Source organism: Podarcis bocagei (genome assembly GCF_964188305.1).
Source record: "Podarcis bocagei genome assembly, chromosome: W".
Taxonomy (NCBI): Eukaryota; Metazoa; Chordata; class Lepidosauria; order Squamata; family Lacertidae; genus Podarcis; species Podarcis bocagei.
The window spans coordinates 27,337,892-27,360,762 of NC_138131.1; positions in this window are offsets into that span (position 1 = coordinate 27,337,892).

The following is a 22,871-nucleotide window of genomic DNA, read 5'->3' on the forward strand; positions in this document are numbered from 1 at the left end:
CCCTGCCAGTTCTCGTTTGCCAACCAACGCCCCCCCTACACCCACCGGTCCTCGGGTAATACGTGCCTGGTCTCTGGTGGCCCCTCTCCTTCCATGTACTCCGGTTTCCGGGAGAGAGTGTCTGCCCTTACGTTTTCCTCTCCCGGCATGTATCGGATCTCGAAGGAAAACTTGGCGAACTCCTGGGACCACCTGATCTGTCTCTGATTGAGCACTCGCACGGTCCACCAGTATTCCAAGTTCTTGTGGTCAGTTCGGACCTGGAACTTGTGCCGCGCCCCTATCAACAGATGTTTCCATTGCCGAAATGCCGCATAGATCGCAAGCAGTTCTCAGTCATACACTGTGTAGTTTTGCTCTGACTTGCTCAGCTTCCTAGAGAAAAAGGCACACAGCCTCCAGTTCTGCTTGGCCCCGGGCTGCAAAAGGACCGCTCCAACGGCGCGGTCAGACACATCCGTCTCCAGTCTCATGGGCTTCTCCGGATCCACGTGCAGGAGCTGCTCTTCCGAGGCGAACGCCCTCTTCAGTTTTTCAAAGGATTGCTGCGCACCCTCTGTCCACGCGAACTTCTTTTTGCTACTAAGACAATCCGTTATGGGCGCCGTCAAGTGAGCAAAGTTCTTTATGAACTTCCTGTAGAAGTTGCTGAAGCCTAGGAACCTTTGCACGTCCTTTCTGTTTTGGGGGGCTTTCCATTCCAGCACTGCCTTCACCTTGCCCAGATCCATGGCTAGTCCTTTGTCTGACAGCCTGTACCCCAGGAACTCGACCTCCCGGGCATGGAATTGGCATTTTTCCAGCTTGACCCACAACTGATGCTTCTTCAATCTCTGTAGCACCTCCCTGATGTCTCTGACGTGTTGCTTTTCATTGTCCGAATAGATTAAGACGTCGTCCAAAAAGGCTATGCAATTCTTGTACAGCAGGGGCCCCAACACATGATGCATGAAGGCTTGAAAGCAGGCAGAGCCCGATTGTAATCCAAATGGCATGACTAAGTACTCAAAAGCCCCCAGGGGGGTGAACATGGTCATTTTCCATTCGTCCTCCTCCCTTATCCTAATCAGATTGTAGGCTCCCCTGAGGTCCAGCTTGATAAAAATCTTCCCCTGCCTCACACGTGTCAAAATATCGTCAATCCCAAAATCTCTCATCAAAGTAAGATGGATCTCAACCAGAGAATAACAGAACAAGAGATAGAGGCTGCCATTCAGAATATGCAACTGGGCAAATCTCCAGGACCAGATGGATTGACTTCAAGATACTACAAATCGCTGAAGGAATGGCTGATTCAACCACTAAAAGAAGTCTGTAATGAGATCCTTGAGGGAAAAAAGACACCTGAATCGTGGAAAGAAGCATATATTTCACTCATACCAAAGACAGAGACTGAAAAGACTCAACTGAAGAACTACTGCCCAATATCACTACTTAATGTGGATTACAAAATTTTTGCAGACATTTTGGCAAAAAGATTTAAAAAAGTGTTGATGGAGAAGATTCATAGGGACCAAGCAGGCTTTCTCCCTAAAAGACACCTAGCAGACAATGTAAGGAATGTGATAGACATTCTGGAAAAGCTAGAGGTGAACATAAACACTAAAGCAGTATTGATCTTTGTGGACGCGGAGAAAGCCTTTGACAATATTTCTTGGAGTTTTATGATAAAGAATCTTCATGGGATGGGGGTAGGTCAAGGTTTTGAGAATGGTATGGCTGCAATATACTCTGAACAAAAAGCTAAATTGATTGTAAATAATGTAGTGACGGAGGAACTTAAGATAGAAAAAGGAACACGACAGGGGTGCCCAATTTCCCCATTACTTTTTATTTCAGTTCTGGAGGTGTTGCTGAACATGATAAGGGAAGACCAGCAGGTCAAAGGAGTGCAGGTCGGAGCTAAACATTACAAGTTAAGAGCGTTTGCAGATGACCTAGTATTGACTTTGCAAGAGCCAAACACTAGTACGAAAAAGGTTTTAGAAATAATACAACAGTTTGGCCAGGTAGCTGGATTTAAGTTGAATAAACAAAAAACCAAAGTCTTAGGAAAAAACTTAACAGATACAGAAAAGGAGAAGTTTCAAGAGGAGACAGGGTTGACACTGGTTAAGAAGGTGAAATACCTAGGGGTTTATTTGACATCTAAAAATGTGAATTTGTATAAAGACAATTACGAAAAATGTTGGTCAGAAATCAAAAAAGATCTAGAAATATGGTCAAATTTGAAATTGTCAATGTTAGGCCGAATTGCTGTGATTAAAATGAATGTATTGCCTAGAATGTTATTTTTGTTCCAGACCTTGCAGATTCTGGATAAGATGGAATGTTTTAAGAGGTGGCAGAAAGATATTTCGAAATTTGTCTGGCAGGGCAAAAAGCCCAGAATCAAATTTAAAATATTGACAGATGCTAAAGAAAGAGGGGGTTTTGCCCTGCCGGACTTGAAATTGTACTATGAGGCAGCAGCATTTTGCTGGCTGAAAGAATGGATGCTCCTCGAAAATACAGACATCTTAGATCTGGAAGGTTTTAATAATGCTTTTGGTTGGCATGCATATCTATGGTATGATAAAGTCAATAGTGCCTTTAAGAATCACATTGTTAGAAAAGCATTGTTTAATGTTTGGATAAGATACAAAGATCTGTTGGAAAACAAAACCCCTAGATGGGTCTCACCAGTGGAGGCCAAGGCAGTGAAGAAACTCAATATGGAGGTCGGATGGCCGAAGTATTGGGAAATCTTGGAACAAGATGGAGATAAGTTCAAATTGCAAAGTTATGAGAAACTGAAGCACAAGGTACAAAATTGGTTTCAATACCATCAAATAATGGAATTTTTCAAACAGGACAGGAAAATTGGCTTCCAGATGGAAAAATCAAAATTAGAAACTGAATTGTTAGAACCCAGTACTAAGAATTTATCTAGAATGTATAACTTGTTGCTGAAATGGAATACACAGGATGAAACAGTCAAATCAGCTATGATTAAGTGGGCACAGGATGTCGGTCACAACATCATGTCAGATGACTGGGAATGGTTATGGAACACCGGTATCAAATTTACGGCGTGTAATGCCTTAAAGGAAAATATTATGAAAATGGTATACAGGTGGTACATGACCCCAGTCAAGCTGGCAAAAATTTATCATCTGCCCGACAACAAATGTTGGAAATGTAAAGAGACTGAAGGTACCTTCTATCACCTTTGGTGGACATGCCCGAAGATTAAGGCTTTCTGGGAAATGATCTATAATGAAATGAAAAAGGTACTTAAATGTACTTTTCCTAAAAAACCAGAGGCCTTTCTCCTGGGCATTGTCGGCCAATTGGTGCCAAAGAGGGACAGAACTTTTTTTATGTACGCTACAACAGCAGCAAGAATACTCATCGCAAAATACTGGAAGACACAAGATCTACCCACTCTGGAAGAATGGCAGATGAAAGTGATGGACTATATGACATTGGCCGAGATGACAGGCAGAATCCGTGACCAAGGAAAAGAGACGGCGGAAGAAGAATGGAGAAAATTCAAAAGTTATCTTAAGGACTATTATAAACTTAATGAATGTTAGAGTGTTGTGGTTGTCAGGAACAAAGGGATACAGTGATATAAGGTCAGAATATAGAGATGACTAAGATGACAGAGGTTGGAAAGTAACAATTGGGAGTTGCTATAAAATTATGGACATTGGGATGCAGAAAGGGGGGGTATGGGGAAGTCCCAGAAAAGAGGTTTATGAAAATATGTTATGAAATTATACGTGTATGTTTGTCTTTTTAAGTGTTTGTTTGTTTTCTAAAATTCTGTAAAACTAATAAAAATGTTATAAAAAAAACAACAAAATATCGTCAATCCTGGGCATTGGGAAAGTCACGGGTCACGGGTTCTGATACCAGGTTTAGGGCCTGGTAATCCACAACTAATCTGGGCTGATTAGTCTCCTTTTTGTCCACAAAGAACACTGGATTGCCCCCCACCGCCTTAGATTCCCTTATGAAACCTCTCTTCAGGTTCTTGTCAATAAACTGCCGCAGCTCCTGCATCTCCCGGTCGGACATGGCATACAGCTTACCCACTGGTAACTGAGCCCCTGGAAGCAGGTTGATTTGGCAGTCAAAGGGCCTGTGGGGGGGCAGCTTATCTGCCTCCCTCTCGCTGAAGACCTCCTTCAAATCAGCATATTGTGGTGGCACCTCCCCTTTTTGCCCCAGGGCCAACCCAGCCACCCTGGCCACAGTCATTCTTGGTTCCTTCCCTCCCAGACACTGCTCTAAGCAGTAAGCTGACCCAAAGGTGACCGACCGCTGATGCCATGACACCACTGGGTCATGCATTGCCAGCCAGCTCATTCCCAGTATTATTATTATTTTTTATAGAATTTTTTTATTGGTTTTACAAAATTTTTAAAGACAAACAAACACATAAAAAGACATACAAACACGTATAATTTCATAACATTTTTTCATAAACCTCTTTTCCGGGACTTCCCCATACCCCCCCTTTCTGCATCCCAATATCCATACTTTTTTAGCAACTTCTAAATGTTTCTTTCCAACCTCTATCGTCTTAATCTTTTCTTTAATCTAATCTTATATCACTGTAACCCTTTTTTTCTGAGAACCTCGACATTCTAGCATTCCTCAAGTTTGTAGTAGTCCTTAAGATAAATTTTAAATTTCTTCCATTCTTCTTCCGCCGTCTCTTTTCGCTGATCACGGATTCTGCCAGTCATCTCAGCCAATGTCATATAGTCCATCACTTTCATCTGCCATTCTTCCAGAGTGGGTAGATCTTGTGTCTTCCAATACTTTGCGATAAGTATTCTTGCTGCTGTTGTAGCACACATAAAAAAAGTTCTATCCCTCTTTGACACCAATTGGCCGACAATGCCCAAGAGGAAGGCCTCTGGTTTTTTAAGGAAAGTACATTTAAGTACCTTTTTCATTTCATTATATATCATTTCCCAGAAAGCCTTAATCTTCGGGCATGTCCACCAAAGGTGATAAAAAGTACCTTCAGTCTCTTTACATTTCCAACACTTGTTATCAGGCAAATGATAGATCTTTGCTAGCTTGACTGGGGTCATGTACCACCTGTAAGTCATTTTCATAATGTTTTCCTTTAAGGCATTACATGCCATGAATTTAATACCGGTGTTCCACAACCACTCCCAGTCAGCAAACATAATGTTATGACCAATATCCTGTGCCCACTTAATCATAGCCGATTTAACTGTTTCATCTTGTGTATTCCATTTCAGCAGCAAGTTATACATTCTTGATAAATTCTTAGTATTGGGTTCTAACAATTCAGTCTCTAATTTTGATTTTTCCACCTGAAAGCCAATTTTCCTATCCTGTTTGAAAAACTCCATTATTTGATGATATTGAAACCAATTCTGTACTTTATGTTTCATTTTCTCATGACTTTGTAATTTCAGTTTATCTCCCTCCTGTTCCAAAATTTCCCAATACTTCGGCCATCCGACCTCCATATTGAGTTTCTTCACTGCCTTAGCCTCCACGGGAGACACCCATCTAGGGGTTTTGTTTCCCAACAGATCTTTATATCTTATCCAAACATTAAACAATGCTTTTCTAACAATATGGTTTTTAAAGGCCCTATGCAGCTTGATTTTATCGTACCATAAATATGCATGCCAACCAAATGCATTATTAAAACCTTCCAAATCCAAAATGTCTGTGTTCTCGAGGAGCATCCACTCTTTCAGCCAGCAAAACGCTGCTGCTTCATAGTACAATTTTAAGTCCGGCAGGGCAAATCCCCCTCTTTCTTTAGCATCTGTCAATATTTTAAATTTGATTCTGGGCTTTTTGCCCTGCCAGACAAATTTCGAAATATCTTTCTGCCACCTCTTGAAACAATCCATCTTGTCAAGAATCTGCAAGGCTTGAAACAAAAATAACATTCTAGGCAATACATTCATCTTAATCATTGCAATTCGGCCTAACATTGACAATTTCAAATTCGACCATATTTCTAGATCTTTTTTAATTTCTGACCAGCATTTTTCATAGTTGTCCTTATACAAATTCAAATTTTTTGATGTCAAATAAACCCCTAGGTATTTCACCTTCTTAACCAGTGTCAATCCTGTCTCTTCTTGAAATTTCTCCTTCTCCGTGGCTGTTAAGTTTTTTTCTAAGACTTTAGTTTTTTGTTTGTTCAGTTTAAATCCAGCTACCTGGCCAAATTGTTGGATTATCTCCAACACCCTTTTCGTACTAGTGTCAGGCTCTTGTAGGGTCAATACTAAGTCATCTGCAAATGCCCTTAGCTTATAATGCTTATCTCCGACCTGTACACCTTTAACCTGCTGGTCATTTCTGATCATATTCAGCAACACCTCCAGAACCGAAATAAAAAGCAATGGGGAAATTGGGCATCCCTGTCGTGTTCCTTTTTCTATCTTGAGTTCCTCAGTTACCACATTATTTACAATTAGCTTGGCTTTTTGTTCAGAGTATATCGCACCCAAACCATTCTCAAATCCTTGGCCTACCCCCATCCCGTGAAGATTCCTTTTCATAAAACTCCAAGAAATATTGTCAAAGGCTTTCTCCGCGTCCACAAAAATCAGCACTGCTTTAGTGTTAATTTTCACCTCTAGCAATTCCAAAATGTCTATTATATTCCTTACATTGTCTGACAGGTGTCTTTTTGGGAGAAAGCCTGCTTGGTCCTTATGTATCTTCTCCATCAACACTCTTTTAAATCTTTTTGCCAAAATGTCTGCAAAGGTTTTGTAATCCACATTAAGTAATGATATTGGGCGGTAGTTCTTGAGTTGAGTCTTTTCAGTCTCTGTCTTTGGTATGAGTGAGATATACGCTTCTTTCCACGATTCTGGTGCCCTTTCCCCCTCTAAGATCTCGTTGCAGACTTCCTTTAACGGATAAACCAACCACTCCTTCAAAGATTTGTAGTATCTGGAAGTCAATCCATCTGGCCCCGGAGATTTGCCCAATTGCATGTCTTGAATGGCACCCTCAATCTCTTGTTCTGTTATTCTCTGGTTTAGATCCACCTTACTTTGATGAGAGATTTTTTGTAATCCATATTTATTAAGGAATTTATCTATATCCTCTTCATTTTGTGGTCCTTGAGAATAAAGTTTTTTAAAGTAACTCAAAAAACAGTTTCTAATCTCGTTGGGTTTAGATATATTCTTTCCATCCACTTCTAGGCTTGTAACTGTATTTAGTTTCTGCCTTTTCTTCAATTGCCATGCCAGAAGTTTGCCACATTTATCTGCCGATTCGAATGTCTTTTGTTTCATTTGCTTTATCTTCCATTCAATCTCTTGATTCATCAATTCCATATATTGTATTTGATGTAACTTAATCTCTCTCAAGATCTCCTGGGACTTCGGTTTTGATCTTAGTTTTTTCTCTCCTTCTTTTATCTTTTCCAAAATCTTTTCCTTCTTCTCATTCTGCTTTCTCTTTTTAATTGAGTTTTGTTGAATCAAAAATCCTCGCATCACAGCTTTACTTGCGTCCCAGATCACTCTTTTTTCCACATCGGCCTTTAGGTTTATTTCAAAGTAGTCCTTTAGAGTTTTTTGGGCCTTCATGTGGATCTCTTTATCTCGAAACAGGGTGTCATTCATCCTCCATCTGAATTGACCAGTTGTTGTAAGTTTCATTTCCATCTTCAAGGCGTTATGATCGGAGCAAGTTTTTGGGCAGATTTCTATTTTCTTGATCTTTGGAGCCATCCCACTAGTGATCCAAATTTGGTCGATTCTGGTCCAGGTCATCATTGCTTGGGAGAAGAAGGTTCCCTCTCTCTCCAGAGGGTTCCTTGTTCTCCATATATCTATTAGGTCCATATTTTCCGTCATCTCAAAAAAAGTCTTCGGAAGTCTCCCTTCATTGGAGATTGTCAATCTTTGTGCCTTGTCCATATTTGTAGAGACTACACCATTCATGTCTCCCATGATTATCATATTATAATCCAGATAGTCCGTCAAAGCTTCATGAAGTTTCTTGAAAAATTCCGCTTTGCCCTCGTTTGGTGCGTAAATTCCAACTATTAAGTATTTTTCTCCTTGTACTTGTATCTCAACTGCCAAATATCTTCCTTGTTCATCTTTAAACATCATTTTTGGAGCCCACTTTTCTTTTACATAAATCACAACTCCCCTTTTTTTAACTTTGTCCGATGAAATAAATTCTTGTCCTAGTCTTTTGTTTATAAGTAGTCTCCTGTGAGCTCTAGTTATGTGAGTTTCTTGTAAACATATTAAATCCAGTTGTTCTCTATTCAGAATATGAAAGACTTGTCTTCTCCTCAAAGGCATATTGAGCCCATTACAATTCCAGCTAAGGAATTGCAGGGCCATCTTGTTATTTTTCTGACACTCCTCCAACAGCTCCAAGTTGTTGCTCTTCCTCTGATGGTGGTGGGATATGTCCAAACGATAGATTCAAGATGTCTATTGCTCTCCTCTGTTCTGCAATTGGGTCCACAGTTCCCTTCTGTAGGTCCTCTCGGTTTCTTTCCAGGAATTTCTCTTTGTCTTGTATAGTCTTTATTTTCACCTTCTTTCCCTTGTAATCAAAAGACAGTCCCTGTGGGAATTCCCACCTAAAGAGGATGGTATTCTTCTTTAGCAAATAAACCAGATCCTTGTAGAAAGCTCTCAGATCCAAGATATATTTAGGGATGTCTTTAAAAATCTGTACAGATGAATTTCCAATTTGCAAGGCCTTTTCAAAATGTAGTCTTAATATTTTATCTCTTTCTTCCTTGGATCTAAGAGTAATCAAACAATCCCTCGGGGTCTTTCTGTTCTGTTTTTTACCCAGTCTGAACGCTGTTATAATTTTAAATTCGTCCTCCTCCAAGTCTTCCCAGCAGTCAGCAAACGCTTGTGTTAGGAACTCCACGAGATTATCTCCTTCGTTCTCTGGAATTAATCTCAATTTCAAATTTCTCTCTTTTCTCTGTAATTCCCACAAAGCCAGAGTTGCATCATGCTCATGCACCTTTCTGGCAATCGGTTCTAAGTTCTCTTGAGTCTCTCCAGCAATGGTTCTAGCTTCTTCCGCAATTTTATGTGTTGCAGAATTTTCCTGAACCAGCCTATTTATAGATTCTGTGTTCAGGTCAAGTCTTGCTGTTAATTCTGTTAATTTTTGTGTATTTTCTGAACTCTGCTTTGTTAGAGTCTCCAGGGATTGGTTTATCTTAAGTAGAGCTTGTGTCACAGCATCCATGGAGACGGCTGTCACTTTTTCTTGTCCTGTTGTTCCTGTGGGGGTTGCACCTGTAATCGAGCCTCTCTTCTTTTGTTGCTGTTGCTGTTGCTGGAATTGTTGTTGTTGTCTAGTCTTAGCTCTTGTAGCTATCTCTTCTGGTGGACCACTCATGTCCCAAGGTCGTTTCCCACGGGAACCGTCTCCCGATGGAAAATTCCACTGTCTTGGGCTGTAGCAGCCTTTACTTTACCCTCTAGAGGGAGCAAATCAAAATGTCCAAGTACGGAGACAAAGAAAATATCCAAATACGGAGACAAAGAGAGTTTAAGACAAGTATATCAGGAGGCTTGTAAATATTAGTTGCAACACTTTTCCAATAGATACTGTCTCAGCCTACTCTGTTATGCTGTAGCAAAAAAATCCAGGAACTTTGTATCACATCATGTAACTTTCACAGGAATTTAAAGTCAGTTCAGTGCCCTATTGTCTTATTTAGCAGTCCGTTTCAGGTTATTGAGGCAGCAGAAGATTTTTTCTTTTAAGTAAATCATGCAGTTACTAGTGTCTCTTTTGCCTCCCCTCTGCCCTGCTTGCTAGAGGGGAGGTTTAAAGTCCAAATGTCAGATTCAAATATTCCAAGATAATGTCTCTTGCGGATGCAGCTTAAATTTTCGTTGCTTTCACTTTCATGCAGTTGGGGGAAGGCAGACTTCCTTAATTTTCACCTTCCCCGTTTTCAGCCAAATTTCCAAACTTTAGTTTCAAATAGACATTCAATCTTACTCACGGGTTTTTCCAGTCCAAAATTTACAGGAAGGAATCGGCGCTCTCCGCTAATAGCGACGCGGCTTCACCCTGCGGGCTGGGTAGCGATTCTCAGCACCGCGCTCCCCCGATGTCGTTCCGGAGCCTTTAAAAAGGCTCTTTCTGCGGTAAAGGGGGGGCGCTCCTGGTGCCCACCGAATCTCCTCGTTCACAGGCTTCCGCGCCTGTGATTTTAGGGGTCCCCCGCTTGCCGTAGCGGGTCAGACCCGAACTCGCAGAGCAGTCCTCCTCCGGAGCTCGGAAAGAGAACCGCCATTAGCGCTGGCGCCGACCGGAAGTCCCATTCCCAGTATTATTGGGGGTCCTGCCAGCGTGGCCACGTGAAAGGCAATGGTTTCCGTGTGCCTGGAGACCCTCATTCTCATTGGCGGTGTCTGGTGTGTCACTTCCCCTCCCAGGAGTTCCCTGCCATCGATGGTGGTCACCTGCAAGGGAAAATCTAGTGACAACAGGTGGAGTTGGTGCTCCAGAGCAAAGTCTCTGCTGAAGAAATCACACGAGCTGCCAGAATCTAGCAGTCCCTTCACTTTGACGGGGTGCCCGTTTGGGAGTTCTAGCACCACCTCTATGGCTATAGCTGCCTTGGGGGGGGGGTCAGGCTGGGGCACTTCTATTGGTTGCTGGCCTGGCTGCTGCCCCTGCTGGTTGGCAGCCAGGCATTGTCGTTTCCCTGCACCTGCCCCTCCTCCCCCTTCTCGTCGTGGTCTGCAGCCCCCATCATGCCTTGCCAGGCCTTTCGTTGAGGGCAGACCTTTGCAAAATGTCCCAGTCGCAGACAGAGGAAACACTTCTTGGTAGTTTTCCACTCCTTCCCCTCCCTTTTCCGCCCTTCACCAGCATTTGAAACTTCACACACACGCGCTCCCTCAATTTCCATCAGCTCCGCCGCCTGGGAAGGCTCCCTCGGCATCTCTGGAATGCGGTTGTCATGGAAACATTCCGCCCTTATCTCCCGCTTCTCTTGAGCCCGCGTTTCCTGGCGTACACCGATCGCAAGCACAGTCTTTGTGAGTTCATCCATTGACCGTGGGCGGGGCACTCGGGACAACTCGTCTTTCACTTTGGGGGACAAACCCGCTTCAAACAACATTTGCATTGGTTCAGAGTCCAGATCCCACCCGAGCTTGTGGAATAACATCGCGAAACGCGACCAGTAGTTTCTGACGGACAGGCTTTCCTGCTTGCACCCCATCAGCTCCCGTCTCGTCATGCTTTGGTCCACCTCGCCGGAGAACATCGTGTCCATCCCTTGGTAGAATTTCTTAAGATCTTTCAATGCATCATTCTGCGTCGCCATTAGGGGCCTGATCCATTCACGCGCCCCATCCTGCAGATGTCCCACAATGTAAGCCACCCTCTCCCCGCCAACAGAAAAGTCATTTTTCTGCAATTCCAAAGCGTACTGAATTTCCGTTCGGAAGGCATTGTAGTCTTGGGGCTTTCCACCAAACTTCTGTACCAGCCCCTGAACCTTCCTTCCTATCGGGGTGGCTCTGACCTGTGCATCCTGAACCCGTCTCTCCTCCAGCCGCGCCGTCAGGGTAGCTACATGCGCCTCCAGTTCTCGGTTCCTCTCGGCCAGACCTCGCACCAGGGCTTCTTGCTCTGTCCCTCCGGCCGGCTTTGTTTGGCTCATCTTGCTGCCTGCACAAGCAACATCAGGGACTGATGGATTGCTGTAATGGTTCTAGGGGTTGCTCGTGCGTAAGCTTGTCCCAACACCTGGCTGGGTTGCCTGAGTGAACCTTTCCTGTCCGAGCAGCCATTCACCCGTGGCTGTCTCAATCGCTGGCAGAATCTGTCAGTGGGCGTTTCTTAAACTTCTTCCAGCAAAGAAGCTCTTTGACACCCAGTCTCCTCCTACTCTCCCTGCGCGGAAGCCTTCTGCGCAAGGAGGGCGTAGGCAGCGGAGGACCCTTCCTCTCCCCGCTGGTCCCCGGCAAGGAGTCATGGGACCGCCTCGCCGATTCCCCCATCTGCACCCCTTCTCCACTGGAGCTACGCTGATTCCCTTCCCCAGAAGATGGGCTGCCTCTCCCACTCCCGGGACGCTCTCTGGGATCCCTTTGGAGCTTGCTCTCTCCCTCGGAAACTGATGGCAGTTCCGTGACAGGAGTCAAACGTTCTTTCGGAAGCCGAATGTCCAGTGGGGCTTCCATGGCTTCTGATTGGCTGCAGGAGCTTCCTGAGGTCAATCAGAAGCCGCACTTTGGTTTCCAAACGTTTCAGAAGTCAAATGGACTTCTGGAACGGACTCCGTTCGACTTCCAAGGTACGACTGTACAGTGGAACCTCGGTTGTCGAACATAATCCGTTCCGGAAGACCGTTCGACTTCCGAAACATTTGACAACCAAGGATCAATTGCCGATCGGCAAATTCTTTTTTAAAAATGGAGTTCCGTTCGACTTCCGAGGTGCATTCAAAAATGGAAGCATTCGCTTCCGGGTTGTCGGCGCTCAGGTTCTGAATTGTTCGGCTTCCGAAGTATTCAACAACCAAGGTTCCCCTGTAATGCTTTTTATAGAGTGGGACTGTAGGAGGCACTGGGGATGAGTCTATGGAACCAAGCGGGCAGCAGCCCCAGAAAGTTTGGGAACCACTGGCTTAGAAGTCCAGAGTATGGTACAGGCAATCCTCGTTTTGCGTAAGGGTTTAGTTCCGGACCTCTGTGCAGCTTGGCGGACCGCATGTTCACTCCTTTTTTCACTCCTTTTTGTGACGTCTATATGACGTTTTAGGGCTATTTCTGGGTTTGGAGCCCTGCATGTGAGCAATATGGGGAACACAATCAGATGAGCTTACGAAAATAAACTCATGAGAGTTTAGCATATTATGCTTGTCACAAATACACACACACACACACACTCAACAAATGAAAAGAAAAAGCCATATGTTTTAACTTTATTCTCTTCTTTGGAGTTCTTAGTGTTAAGAAATATGATGAGATGCTACTTGAAATGTGTTTTACATGCAGTATTTCTTTTGATCAACATAACACCACAATGTGCAACTTACCTAGCATAAAAGTGTTGTCATGTGTGTCATTTAAACCTCTTTTTAGGACTGCCATAATCACTTCCCTGACTTTACCTTACTAGATTGCCAAAACCACAAGTTGGCCCTCGTGCTTCTGCTTTATTTGGGTTCCCAACTTACTATAACTATGTTTAAAAAATACAGTATGCATTTAAACATGACATTCTTGCTTTTGTCTTGAGAAACTTTATTTGAAAAGCTGTCAGTCACGATTACAATTGGATGGTATAGCAATAACTGCAGAAATCAGTTTCTTGCACAACAGCAATTATTATTTGCTAAAGTAATAGTTCTGCTGCTCTGGTTCGCCAGAAGCGGCTTAGTCATGCTGGCCACATGACCTGGAAGCTGTACGCTGCCTCCCTCGGCCAATAAAGCGAGATGAGCGTCGCAACCCCAGAGTCGGCCACGACTGGACCTAAAGGTCAGGGGTCCCTTTACCTTTACCTTTTTCTCTCTAAGCCTGACACTTGTTTAAAGAAAATGTGGGGTGCATTTTTACAGGCACTTACAAGAGGGTCAATCTTGCTGAACTCAGTGGGGCTACTCAGTGAGTAAAACTGCTCAGGGTTGCACAGCTGGTCAATTAAATGTATGTGTTTCGGAAGTCGAATGGACTTCCGGAACGGATTACATTCGAGAACCAATGTACCACTGTACTATCAAATTCCAAATCCACATGAAAAAAACCCTCAGCATTCTAGCAGATTCCTTACAGGACTATAATTCCACACTGTATATATCACAATAAGAGACAGCATGCCTTCAACACATGGGCATCCCATCAGATTGTTTCTGGGACAGAGTTGATCCTTGTTCTCCTTTCCTCTTGAAAGGCTACAAAATGGTTATCCTTGGGATGAGACAATATGTACATTAAAACATATACTGCAATGCCCACCATCCCTGACCATTAGCCATGCTGGCTGAGACCATCTGTATGGCCACAGATTGCCCGTCCCTGATATTTTATTTTTATGGGTTTTCCACACACATCTGCTCAGCTTCTGTGAGAACAGGATGCTTGAATAGTTGGGCCATTGGCCTGATCCAGCAGGCTCTTTTTATGTTCTTACGTTAGAGGTATGCTGCCTTTGTGCACGGCTGTTCCGCTTACCTCTCATGTTCAAGCCATCATAAACGAGTGAGTGCCTGAGCATGCGCAGAGTGCCACCCTCCCTCAGTGGTGAAATAAATACCGTATTTTTTGCACCATAACACTCACTTTTTTCCTCCAAAAAAGTAAGGGGAAATGTCTGTGCATGTTATGGAGGGAATGCCTACAGGTGGCATGCCTACGGATTTTCCTCCTCTAAAAACTATGTGCGTGTTATGGTCGGGTGCGTGTTATAGAGCGAAAAATACGGTAATCACTACTTTTACTTGAAGCCCTGATAGCCATCGCACCCAGCAGCTCTGGTATGTTTCGTGCACACAATAGAGCACCCTTGATGGATCAAGACCGATGAGACAATGCCACGTTGTGTTTCTGTTCCGTAGAAGTTGCTTCAACTTTCGTGCACGCAATTTCTGCTTTTGATGGAGACCTTGGCATTATGATAAGAGAAACAGGAACAGCACTTACATCGCCCAAACAAAAGTGAAAGCAGAACAAGTTTGGACAAAACAGCACAGCAGTGTGTCAAAGTTCCCTGGAGTCCCAATTGCACATTTCCTCCCCTGCCAGGTAGATTTCGGCAGTTCATAGTCTATGTTTTATGTGGATCTGCCCACATATAATTAATGGAAAGGTCCATCTCCTGTTCCCATTGCCGATTGATATAAGAGGTGTGCTCAGTTTGTTTTTAGGGCGTCCTTCTTTTTGCAGGGAGTGGGGTGTAGTATTTTTTGGTATTAATTCCTATACTATTTTCATCATCATCATTTATTACTTATACCCCGTCCATCTGGCTGGGTTTCCCCAGCCACTCTGGGAGGCTTCCAACAAAATATTAAAAATACAATAAAACATCAAACATTAAAAACTTCCCTAAACAGGGCTGCCTTCAGGTATCTTCTAAAAGTATAAGTTATATATCATTCATAATTCCACTTCATATCATTTTCATATAATTTAATTGTGATATTATGTTTTCAATACAGTGGTACCTTGCTTCTCGAACTTAATCCGTTCCGGAAGTCCATTCGCACTCAAGCGGAAGCCGCGTCGGACGTTTGGCTTCCGAAAAACTGGAACACTCACTTCTGGATTTGCGGCGTTTGGGAGCCAAGTCGTTTGACTACCAAGGTACAACTGTAAGTCTGATTGAATTTGGTGGGGCTTACTCTCAGGCAAGTGGGTTTAGAATTGCAGCCTAAAGCAACTTTGGAGGCTGGCTGTGTCCACACTATGAACCTAGGACTTGCCTGCACCAGAGCAGAATTTGCAGTCTAGAGTAGATTTGCATCACCCTGTCTCCCCATGAATATATGGGCCTTCAGATGAGATACTTAGAATCATAGAATCATAGAATCATAGAGTTGGAAGAGACCACAAGGGCCATCGAGTCCAACCCCCTGCCAAGCAGGAAACACCATCAGAGCACTCCTGACATATGGTTGTCAAGCCTCTGCTTAAAGACCTCCAAAGAAGGAGACTCCACCACACTCCTTGGCAGCAAATTCCACTGTCGAACAGCTCTTACCCTTCCCACCCAGTGGCGTAGCGTGGGTTGTCAGCACCCGGGGCAAGGCAAGTAATTTGCGCCCCCTAACCCGTGGAGCGCGCCCCCCAGATGTTGCGCCAGGTGCGGCCCCCCCCGCACCCCCACGCTACGCCACTGAGTGCCACGCTTAGCCTTTGTGGCCAGGAGCCATCGCGAGCATATTTTAAAGATGTCTAGAAAGGGAGAACCCCCCTCTCTTTTCCCAGCCCCCACCCTCGAAGATGATGGTGGCGGTGAATTAAATTTCATCCATATATCTCAGGGTGCTTCACAGCATAAACATGGCCGTTCACATCCTGCACCGGGTCTTTCCGCTCTCCCCACGATGCCCGCCGGCTACCGAGGAGAGACCCCAGACCCGGGCTTTGCGCAGGGGGGTGTCTATTCCCTCTGTGCGCCAGGTGCCTCCAGTGAGGCTGAAGGGCAGAGGGATGGGTGCTCCTGACAGATTTGGATTTTTATGACTTTTTTGTATTAGGCTTCTGCATTCTGGTCATCTTTTAGCGCAGTGTTTCTCAACTGGGGGCCATATGGTTCCCTGGGCCCTCCCCCCAGGATATTCCAAGGGGGCCACAGATGAAAATCGTGTAAATGGGGCGGGTACGGCACGAGACTGGGGGGGGGGGCAGAGAGAGAAGTGAGAAGTGAAGAAAACAGAAGTGACCTAGAGAAATAAACAAGAAAAAGACGTTGCTGTTTCTTTGCAAGAAGTGCTGCTAGAGCTGCAGAACGAAGTAGCAGCCAGAGTAACTTTCAGTCAAGAAAAACACCGTTTTTGGATAAAGTGTACAATATCTTTAAAGTTTCCACAGCTTTGGGATAAAGCAAAATTGTTTAAGTGGCATTTCCTACGTCTTACTTAGTAGAAGGAGGTTTCTACCTGGCCTGAGCAGTCTGAAGGGCGGGGGGGGGGGGCAGCAGAGCGTAGAGGAGAGGGTCCCTGCCTAACCCCTTTCCCACCAGCCATTATCCAACTCAATATTATTCCAGGCTGAGCCTGCTTCTCTCAGCCCCGGGAAGCCATGAGTCAAGAGAGAGCCGGAGAGCCAGCGCTGAGAGCCGGAGCCAGCGGCGCCCCCTTCTGCCGGGAGGCCCTCGCCCGCCCGCCGGCTTCCTCTCGGAGGGTTTAGGCACAGCGAGGCCCCTTGGAGCTCTCCTCCTTCCCAGTCGGCAGAAGCACTGCCGCCTGTGGCTGGGCCGAGGGGATGGCGTCGGCGTGCGGAGGCTGCCCGTGCAAGGCCAGGCGTCGGTGGCAGCGTCGGCGCTGCTGCAGCGGCTGCTCCTCCTGCGAGCAGTGAGTGGAGCGCAGCTGCAGCGGCGGCGGGGGGCGCGCGCGCGCTAGGGGCGCAAAGCTGGCGGTGGCGGCGGGGAGCCCGGCGGAGGAAGGAACTTGTCTCTTCCCTCTGGACTCGCGCCCCCCCAGATGTTGCGCCCGGTGCGGCCAGCACCCCTGGCACCCCCCACGCTACGCCACTGTTCCCACCCCATTGTTCTCCTGGGCCTTTTGCCTTTAAATTCAGGGTTTTTCAGTCCTCAGAAAGTCCAAAATGGGCATGATCGAGAAACCCCTTTGCACGTAGTACAAGAAACATGTATTAGTGCTGAGCCCCAGAATAAATTTCCCCCATCATATTTAGGAGACAGATAGAACTATAACAAAAGATTTTTATTTCTTTTTCTTACAGAGGAACAGCGCAATTCTATGTGTCCTTGCTTTAGGAAAGACCTCTAGGAATTTCTGGTTACAAATCAAAACTTAGCCACCATGCTGAAAATAATGCAGGGCCTACTGTAGCTTTGCAAATAAGCCCACAAGTGACTAGCCCTCAACATTTCACTTGTTCGCCTTGACCTCATTGAGTAGAGAAGTGTACTGTCATTTTGTGACAGAGACGTTTCCTCCAAGGCAACTGTCCTAGAATGCCAGTCTGCAAAATTTGCCAGTCACCATTAAGTAGGTATCTCATTCGCGAAGTCAGTTGTTTCATTTCACAAATGCTGTTTTTGTAAGAGACCCAAACAAATCGGGATGCTCTGCTTACCTTTTGGCGTCGATGCTCAGTGAGGACGTCCAGGTGATGATTGTTCAACTTTGAAGATTGGGTATTGCTGCAGGAGTCTCTGTTTCTCTCGAGGTAAATGATTCCTTAAGCTATTACATTATTTCTAGAGGGTGGAGGAAATGCTTGTGCTTTCGGTTTAGAGAGCGAGGGGTAATTCTGGGGAATTCAAGCAAAGAACGAAGCGTCAAAACAGAGCTTTGTGGCTTGAGTATGACTTGATCTCAGTCCAGACAGATCAACCATATGTGGCCAGTTTACAAGCCCCCCTACTCCTGGTACCCTTTCTCCCTGCATTGCTGCTCCAGAACGTTTCACTGCTTAGAAATGTAGGACACAATACTGGATTGTCGCAGGGGTTGGATTCCTATTGGATCGGTTAGTCTAGGCTTAGCAGAGTGAGCAGGGCAGGCAGCCCCTAGTGCCGTATTTACATGTAAGCTAAACACGCTATAGTTTAGGGCTATAGTGCTCGGTCCCGGCTCCTGCCAACCTAGCAGTTCGAAAGCACGTCAAAGTGCAAGTAGATAAATAGGTACCGCTCCGGCGGGAAGGTAAACGGCATTTCCGTGCGCTGCTCTGGTTCGCCAGAAGCGGCTTAGTCATGCTGGCCACATGACCCGGAAAAACTGTCTGCGGACAAATGCCGGCTCCCTCGGCCTATAGAGCGAGATGAGCGCGCAACCGCAGAGTCGTCCGCGACTGGACCTAATGGTCAGGGGTCCCTTTACCTTTTAGCCATCACAAATAATACTGCTTTCTCTCAAAGTTGACACCTTTCACGAAAACTGATAAGTTACCTGTTGTAGGGAATCATTTCTCCTCTTTTCTTAATTTCTCTTTTTCTTAGTCTCTTTTCCACTTACTTAAGCAAACTTAGACAAATTCTTTTTGAAGCATAACAAGGGTTGAGTGGAGGGCTAGATGTTACCTGCTTTTCAAAATCGTGATAGAGCACCAGCTAAATTTTGAGGCACTAGCTGGCTTCACAGTTTTTCCCGCATGGTGATTTTTGCATAGAGCACACACACATACTTTAAGGCTGGGCAATGTATCAATACATTTGGGGTGAGGAAATAAGTTTGAAGTCCACAGCGTGGTAACAGTGCCATAATATTAATCACAATGTGTGCGCGTGCCGTGTAAAAAACCATTATGTGGGAAAAACCGTGAAGCCAGTCATCGCTTCTCTCATGGTTCCTTCTGTCCCTGTTGCTCTGCACCATAAAATAACAGTTGTAAGTGTGTTAAAGCTAAGTAAAAATGTATCTGTTTTAGACCCCTAAGTAGCAGCAGTTTTCAGGACCTTACCCCCTTCATCTCTACATAGAGAACCCCTAGATATGCCTCTGCGCGTAAGATGTGATTATGCTGTAGGTACAGTCGTACCTCGGAAGTCGAACTGAGGCATCAGGCATAAGCCTGCATTTTATTAATGTTTGATCAGGACTTGTATATTAAAGAGAGAGCTTAAAGATTTTCAAATGTTTCATGCTAGGCAGAAGACCAGCTAGCTGTTAAGAGAACCTTGGTAATGTTTTCCTCCTAGACAAGGGGCCCCTTTGATTTATAGCAGAAAACAATTCTCAAAGTCGTAAAAGCTGGAATTACAGACTGAAAGTGAGGACACTGACCCTACATGTTACAGAAGATAAAAAAAAGGCAGAGATAAACATAATTAGGAATGAGTAAATAGTAAAATAATACCAATGTGCCTCCCAGTAAAATGAGCCAGATCTTCTTTCTAAGGTTAAAGACCAAATGGAGAAGCATCTAGCTGGCAGAAAGAGAGCATTTTTGGGAAGTCTTTTTTTAAAGCTGTTTCTTTCTTAAACTGAGAGAGTTAGAGGGCAATAAATGTTGGGAAGAGCTAATGGGAAGAGCAGCTGGCTGAAGGGGGGGTGTTAACTGAAGAGGCTTCTTTTGAAAGCGGTTTTTTACTGAGTTCCTTTTTACTGAGTTCCTTTTCTACTTTACAAAGGCCTTATTCCTTTTAAAAGGCTACCTATGTTATGTATTAAATATATTGTCTTAAATGTAATTATGCAAAGGATTTAAGAAATGCTGGATTCTTATTTCATATAGTTGTAAGAGTTGTATTTATCCTGAAATTAAGTCAGCCACCAGCCTAGCCCCCCTGCCAGACAGGAAGACGCCATCCAAGCAGTCCTGATATATAGCTGTCAGGCATTTGTTTAGAAACCTTCAAATGAAGGAGATCTTTCAATGTTGATGTGAAACTCAAGATCCTTGACATATGTTTAAGATAAAAATTTAAGATTAACCATTTGTTTTAGAAGGCAATAGGGCAAGGAGGGCAAGAGGTGAGCTGGTAATTAAGATTCCTTGTTGAGACACATGTAAGATATATTACTACTTATTTGTCATTTATAGATGTAACAATATATAGCTCTTTGTGTTCCATATAAGGACAGGAGGATATGGGAGTATCTTTTAGGATTGGTTATAGCAATCAGCCAATAGGAAATCCAACCAGGCTGATTGGACATAGGCAGCCAAAGGAGGAGCAAAGGGGGCTGGATTAAGGGAATATAAGTGCTGGCCATAATGGCAGGAGGCCAGGCCAGAGCTTGGTAACCATATACCACTGTGCCTCTCATTTATTTGTCTGACAAATAAATTATTATTTTAATTTCTCTATTGCTGCGTTGAATATTTCATTCCAGCTAAGCGTTAACCACAAGCAGGGTGCTACAGAACGGAATCCGTTCTGGAAGTCCGTTCGTCTTCCAAAATGTTTGGGAACCAAGGCGTGGCTTCCAATCGGAAGCCTCGTAGGCAGCGTTGGACGTTCGGGTTCCAAATAACGTTCGCAAACCGGAACACTCACTTCCGGGCTTGCAGCTTTTGGGAGCCAAAACGTTCGACTTGCAAGGCGTTCGGGAGCCAAGATACGACTGTAAATTTATTAGATTGCCACATATTAAACAACTGAATCAAGCAAGAGGAACAAACCACAAGGACACATTTGGCGGAGAACAGTGAAACTTTACTGCATTTACAAACACACTGGGAAATCAAAGGCAAGCCCCAAAAGCTTGCACCAATTTATGGATTGTACTCTTTTTATTTACTGTTTGCTATATATAAAAAACATCTGCTACTACTTTAAGTGAATGGATAGGACCACATTAGGGTGTCTCAAGAATATGGTGGATAAAATGCTAATGATTTGTGTTGCTGTACTGTAAAGGATGGGGGGCGGGATCCAACACATTTTTATATGAACAAGTTTATGCCTAAACATTAATTGTACCCTTTCATTATCTGCTTTTCAAAATCAATCTAGGGTTTCCCACTTTACTCATTTTTGGATACGGCCTTTAAAAAGAAATCCTGGAACACCTCCCCGATTTCTTAGTTATACTGTAAATTTGTAAATAGCTACTGCAATCGATTTTAGCTCATTGAAACAAGTATCATGTTATATATATTATATATGTTTTCCATTTTAAAAAACTTTGTGTCAAGCTAAAAACCCTGTGCATCAAAACCGTGGTCAGTTTAGCAGTGATGCCCGAGACAAGTGACTGTCCTTGAAGGATATCAAATTACATGGTAGGCGGGTTCCATTCAAGCTGCTGCAGGTGCAGAAGTCTGCTTCAGAAGCTGGGGGGGTTTGCCCTGCCAGACTTAAGGTTATACTACGAGGCGGCAGCCTTCTGCTGGTTGAAAGATTGGATTTTATTAGAGAATACAGATGTCCTAGACCTGGAAGGTTTTAACAATTCGTTAGGATGGCATGCGTATCTGTGGTACGGCAAGGCAAAAACACATGGAATGTTCAAAAACCATATTGTCAGGAAAGCAATTTTTATGGTCTGGCTGAAATACAAAGACTTACTTGAAAGTAAGACTCCGAGGTGGTTATCACCAGTGGAGGCTAAGGCGTGGAAAAAACCCAATATGGAGGCCGGCTGGCCGAAATATTGGGAACTAATAGAAAAAATTGGTGACAATTGGAGGTTGCGGAGCTTTGAAAATTTAAAAGATAAGGTGCAAGATTGGTTTCACTATGCCCAAATTAACGAGGTTGTTAAGTTGGATAAAAAAACAGGATTCCAGGTGGAAAAATCGAAACTTGAGACAGAGTTGTTAGAACCAAAGACCAAGGTTTTATCGAGAATGTATAACTTGCTGCTTAAGTGGAATACACAGGATGAGACAGTTAAATCAGCCATGATAAAGTGGGCTCAAGACATTGGTTACAATATCATGTCTGAAGACTGGGAAAGATTATGGACCACCGGTATGAAATTTACGGCATGTAATGCCTTGAAAGAAAACATTATGAAAATGGTATACAGGTGGTACATGACCCCAGTCAAGCTTGCTAAGATATACCATTTGTCTGATAACAAATGTTGGAAGTGCAAGGAGGCTGAAGGAACATTCTTTCACCTTTGGTGGACTTGCCCAAGAGTGAAGGCCTTCTGGGAAATGATCTACAACGAGTTAAAAAAGGTGTTTAGGTACACCTTCCTTAAAAAACCGGAGGCCTTCCTCTTGGGTATTGTCGGCCAAAAGGTTTTAAAGAAGGATAGAACGTTTTTTATGTATGCTACCACTGCAGCAAGAATTCTGATCGCCAAATATTGGAAGACTCAAGATTTACCCACGCTGGAAGAGTGGCAAACGCAACTGATTGACTACATGGAGTTGGCCGAAATGACTGCCAGAATCCGAGACCTGGGAGAGGAAGCAATGGAGGAGGACTGGAAAAAATTTAAGAATTATCTGCAAAAATTCTATAAGTTATATGAACTATAAAATGACGCATAATTTGAAATGCTAGCCCCAGCAATGAGAGTGCAATACTTATGAAATTGGATAACAATATTGAAGGGATCAAAGTTTAAATGTTAAAAAGGATAATACATTTTGTTTTTAGAGTAAATGGACAATAAGGGACTTAAACTTAAATTGCAATTGAAAGTATCAAAGAAACACATGAAACAAGGTTACAATTTGCTGATAAATTTATTATTAAGAATGCATTGTGCGGGAGATGTGGGGAAGTTCGAGGGA